Genomic DNA, 5,942 nt, shown 5'->3' with positions numbered 1-5,942 from the left:
TAGCTGTATCTTAGAAAACAACAGGAAGTGACTCCACGTCGCAGTGAGGGAAGCAAAACAGACCTCAAATCCCACTCCTACTGTGACACTCTTCCTCCAACAAGGCCATCTCCCCCCAACAAAGTCACACCTTCTAATAGCGCACTTTTTTTCAGGGACCATTTGCTTCCAAACCACCACAATCAGTGTCACTGCACTGAAGCACTCAATAGGAAATAGTCAGGCCTAAGCTTGAAAGCTGTTGAGCATTGAATATGGTAGAATGCCAGTAAGAACTACTTCTGGTCCCTAAGTATTTTCTAGTATTCTCCTTTCACTGTGCTTTTGCTCGATAATGTACATAACAGTCCATTGACGATAAAGGCATCCTGGTGCTGCTCTTTAAGCTTCTCTTGGAGAGCTACCTCTACTTCCTTCTCATGATGGTACACACGGATAAAGACAATGTGACAATACCCAATGTACACAGCAAACTTCAAAGTCTCAGTCACTTGACCAGGAGAGGATTTCCAGTTGTCCAAGGTCAAGGCAGGTGTCTTGGCATGGTGTTGAGCTCCAGAAGACTGACTGTGAATGCTTCATGCTATTCAACCTGAACTTAATTATCATAACATGATCACTTTAAATCAATCATCAATACTATATGCAACAAATAATGGTGCATACAGAAAGACTCCAGAAGCTTTGTATTTTTATTTCTGTAGTTGAAAATACTCTCAGAAAGATGAAACATATACAAATTTCAAGGGCTGAAAAAGAAATCAGAGAAACATTACCCTTTACAATTGCCACAAACAACATAAAATACCTTGGGTTAACGCTAACCAAACAAGTGAAAGACCTGTATCCCAAGAACTTTGAATCTTTAAAGAAAGAAATTAAAGAAGCCCTCAGAAAATGGAAAGATCTTCCATGCTCTTGGATAGGTAGGTTCAATGTAGTAAAACTGGCAATCCTGCCAAAAGCAATCTACAGATTCAATGCAATCCCCATTAAAATCCCAGCACAATTCTTCACAGACCTTGAAAGAACAATAATCAATTTTGTATGGAAAAACAAAAGACCCAGGATAGCCAAAACAACCCTGTTCGACAAGGCATTGTCCGGAGGCATCACCATTCCTGACCTCAAGCTCTATTATAGAGCTATATTCCTGAACACAGCCTGGTATTGGCACAAAAATAGAAAGGTAGACCAATGGAATCGAATTGAAAACACGGATATTAACCCACACACGTACGAACATCTGATCTTTGACAAAGAAGCTAAAAATATACAATGGATAACAGAAAGCATCTTCAACAAATGGTGCTGGCATAACTGGAGGCTGCCATGTAGAAGAATGCGGATCGATCCATGTTTATCGCCATGCACAAAACTTAAGTCCAAATGGATCAAAGACCTCAACATAAGTCAAGCCACCCTGAACCTCTTAGAAGAGAAAGTAGGTGGTACCATTGAACAAATTGGTACAGGAGACAGCTTCCTGAACATAACACCACTAGCACAGACAGTGAGATCAACAATTAATAAATGGGACCTCCTGAAACTGAGAAGCTTCTGTAAGGCAAAGGACACAGTCAGCAAGACAAAAAGGCAGCCCACAGAATGAGAAAAAATATCCACTAATCCCACACCTGACAGAGGGTTGATCTCCAAAATTTACAAAGAACACAAGAAACAAGTCTCCAAAACATCAAAGGACCCAATTAAAAAGTGGGCTGCAGAACTAAATAGAGAGTTTTCAACAGAGGAGTCTAAAATGGCTGAGAGGTACTTGAGAAAGTGCTCAACAACCTTAGCCATCCGGGAAATGCAAATCAAAACAACTCTGAGATACCATCTCACTCCTGTCAGAATGGCTAAAATCAAAAACACCAATGACAATTTATGCTGGAGAGGATGTGGTGAAAGAGGGACACTCCTCCATTGCTGGTGGGAGTGCCAACTGGTTCAGCCACTTTGGAAATCAGTATGGAGATTCCTCAGAAAAATGGGAATAAATCTACCACAAGACCCAGCAACTCCACTCTTAGGCATATATCCAAAAGATGCTCATTCATACAACAAAGATGTCTGTTCCACTATGTTCATAGCAGCTTTATTTGTAATAGCCAGAACTTGGAAGCAACCTAGATGTCCCTCAACCGAAGAGTGGATAGAGAAAATGTGGTACATTTACACAATGGAGTACTATTCAGCAGAAAAAATAATGGAATCATGAGATTTGCAGGCAAATGGATGACACTAGAAGAAACCATCCTGAGTGAGGTAACCCAGTCACAAAAAGAGAAACATGGCATGTACTCTCTCATATATGGATTTTAGACATAGATCTGGGGAGTGCCAGCCTACAATCCCATGGCCAGAGAGTCTGGGAAACAGAAACTTCATTTAGTGGCTGATCAAAGAAGAGGCAGACTCCTCGGTAAAGTACTGAGCTGAACTCAAGAAAGCCAGTAACAGAGAGGGAGGACTGATGACCAAAGGGATTAAGACTGGGCTGGTTCAACCCCAGAAACAGCTGACCTGACAAAGGTTAACTCTTGAATCCCAGGCATCAGCCTGGGAATCCAGCATGGGACTGATCAAGACCCCTGAATGTGAGTGTCAGTGAGGAGGCCTAGGTAATCTATTGAGCCTTGGGCAGCAGATCAGTACCCATCCCGAGTATACACACGGACTTTGGACTCCCATCGAACAATGTGAGGTGCACTCTCACCCTGAACTCTTGGGGAAGGGTCTAGGCCCTGCCCTATATGAAATGACAGACTATGGACACCCCCATGGAGGGCCTCACCCTCCCTGGGGAAATGAGGGGATAATGGCGGCAGGTTGGGGGAGGGCACGGGAGGAGGAGAGGGAAAGGGAGAGGGACCTGGAACTGACTTCTGAAGCAACCTTGTTTCTCATCTAAATTTAAACTGAAAAATAAATAAATAAATAAAATTTCAAGAAGTGTCAAAAATTTCTTATGTATCTAATTAAAGCAAAACTAAACTTTTCCTGCCAATGACATTTCCTAATTATCTTATTTTGTAATCAGTAAATCCTTTGATAACAGAGGTTGATATCATAAGATGGTATGCCCTTTTAACATGTGTCTCTGAAATAGACAACAGTAATATGATTCTTTTTAAAATAATTTGAAAATTGTTTTTAACTTAAAAGTCATAATAAGAATTATGGCTGAAAATTCACAGAAATGCTTTTGCTTACTAGGGAAAATAGAAATATTACACTTTCTTTTGTTTTATACTCAACAAAATAATTGCTGACTAGGTTTGTCCATGATTAACACTTCATATTTTATTCTTTAAATTGTAACTACTTTGAATTTTATTTCATTTTATTCATCATTTCAGACATAATTTCCTTATCATTTTAGATATATATTTTGTTAGTAGTACTCTCTATTATAACTAAACATCCCAAGATTTTTATCTCATACCATTAACACATAATAGCATTCATAACATGTGATAGAAAGTATTGTGTTAGTTCTTTCTGTGTATTGGCAGGAATTGTAAATTTTAAAAAGTAAATTTATTTTGTGGATAAAACCATACTAAATCATGGACAGAATAATATAAGTAGTTCAAATTTTAAAAGACAATGTACCTATAATTTATTTGTAACAAAGAGGAGTAGAAATTCTTCTTCCTGGGTAATTATAAGTCATTATGACATTAAACATCCTGGGCTATTGCTGTCATGGAATCAACTACTGTATATAATGCACCTCTTTTATAGTATATATTTGAGATAAATTCTACTTTAATGAGAATGTTCTGTAGTGTAAAGTATTTCAAATATTCTGAACAATTGCTAGACGAATGCAGTGGATATCTCATGACAGATAGTAGAGATAGGAAGAAGTTGGAAAGGAGAATGGAGAGTTTGGCTTGAAAAATTTGTTTGTTGGGGGGCAAGGGAGGAAAGGAGGGAGAGGGAACTGGAACTCACTTGTAAAACAAGCTTGTTTCTAATTTACATTTTAAAAAGGAAAAAAAAGAAGGTTCAGACTAGCTGGTGGCTCTAGCAGGCCAGGTGAAAAAAAGGGTTCTACACAACCACTGATATTGGAGTTAAATATGCAGAAAAACAAACAAGACATTTTGATGAAGGCAAATTAAAGGCTAGCCAAAGTGTAATTGGTTTACAGATGTGAACCAACATGTGTGACAGCCAGGTGAGGATGACAGCCTATGGGACCAGGAGGCATCTTTATGATCCCAAAATGCAGACTGACAAGCGTTTTGATCAGACCACTATTAGTCTACAGATGAGCACCAACAAAGGAGCTAGCCAGGCTGGGATGTTAGCACCGGGTACCAGGAGAGACATGTACCAGAAGCTGACATTAGAGTCGGTGGACAACTCGAATATTTTTCTACAGATGGGTACCAACAAAGTTGCTTCCCAAAAAAGAATGAGTGTGTATGGGCTTGGGCAGCAAGTGAATGATCCTAAGTACTGTGCTGCCGCCACAGAACCTGTCATTCACAATGGAAGCCAGGGCACAGAAACAAATGGGTCAGAAATAAATAATAGTGATTATCAGGCAGAATACCCCATTGAGTACCATGGCAAGTACCCAGATGACTACCCCGAGAATACCAATATGGCGACGACCAGGGCATTGATTATTAGTCACACACAGGATTGCAGTATTTAGTCCATTGTTTTTATTGAGAGGGACCCAAGCTAGCCTTGAATAATTCTAGTCTTTCTAAAACATTATTATGGTTATCGTACCTTTAAAAATATCTTACATACATTCCTTTTTCCTTTTTCTGCCTCCTCCTTAAATAGTTGCCTTTTAGTGCTGTAACAGTTAAGCCCTACAGCATAACCAATAACTTGTGTAGGAAGTAAAAAGGAATGCTGTGAAAGGACAGCCAATTCTTTTATTGAAGATCTATGCATTTTTTACAGCCTTACACTTAAACTAGTATTTTCAAACAATAGGATTTTCTTTTTTACAACTTAGTGTGTATCTGACTGGTACATGGAAGACTAAAATGTTTGATTTGCTAAATATGGTCTTTGCCAACTAAATCTAAGATGCCCCATTTAGAACCTGACATGTGCATGTTTTTCTGCAGTACTGCTTGCTGAGTTCTAAATAAAGTCATGATCAATATGCATTTGGGATTTTATGTGTATTCATTCTCTTCGTTAAGCTGACAAGGTCTTTTCTGAGTGGCGCTTATAAGGGCATTTGTACAAAAATGGCTACAAACATGTAGGTTTGGGTGGTATCCCTGCAGATTTCATTTGTACTAATGTAACACTGTAGAAGTTCTCTGTTTCCCTCAATTGAATTTATTGCTGCATTTCTCAGCATAAACTTATCCCATTGTATTTTTTATAAATAAATATTTTTTGAATATTAAAAAAGGAAAATTAATTTTGTGCATGTAAAAATTAAAAGTGAGTAAAAAGAAAAGACTTTAAAATATATATTATACTATTAATAATCATCATTACTGCATTCTTTTGTTTTTGTTTGATTTTTCTGTAAAAGATATTTGACTTCAATTAAGCATTGATTATGATACACATCCATGAGCATGGAAGTTGCTACACTGCAGATTATTTACAAACTAATAACCAGGACGCATCTTATATTACTGAAAAGTAACTTTTGGTTCCCAAAGTGACAATAAAATTGGTTTTTTTCAAGCCAATGTTTTATATATATTCTACAAACTAAAACACTGCATCCTTATAGAACTTGAAAGAATTTATATTTAAAGATAAACTTGTCATTCTATATACATTTGTGTGACAAGCCTGAACACAACAGATCTCACAAAGCTTCCTGTTAATACTTTTATTTCATCATATTAACATAGTCTCCTTTAGCATTCGACTTCTTTTTTTTTTTTTGCTTATTTGTTTTGGGAAATTTTTTTTCTAGGTACAGGTTTTCTCTG

General features: G+C 37.6%; 1 pseudogene; it reads left to right on the top strand.

The window, feature by feature from the left end:
* Window positions 1-347: 347 nt before the first annotated feature.
* On the top strand, window positions 348-4,653 carry LOC121136481 (annotated as a pseudogene).
* The last annotated feature ends 1,289 nt before the right edge of the window (window positions 4,654-5,942 follow it).

Source organism: Mesocricetus auratus, unplaced genomic scaffold (assembly GCF_017639785.1).
Source record: "Mesocricetus auratus isolate SY011 unplaced genomic scaffold, BCM_Maur_2.0 Super-Scaffold_100440, whole genome shotgun sequence".
Classification (NCBI taxonomy): Eukaryota; Metazoa; Chordata; class Mammalia; order Rodentia; family Cricetidae; genus Mesocricetus; species Mesocricetus auratus.
Note: the sequence above shows the minus strand (reverse complement) of the source record. Positions and strands in the feature narration are given on the sequence as shown.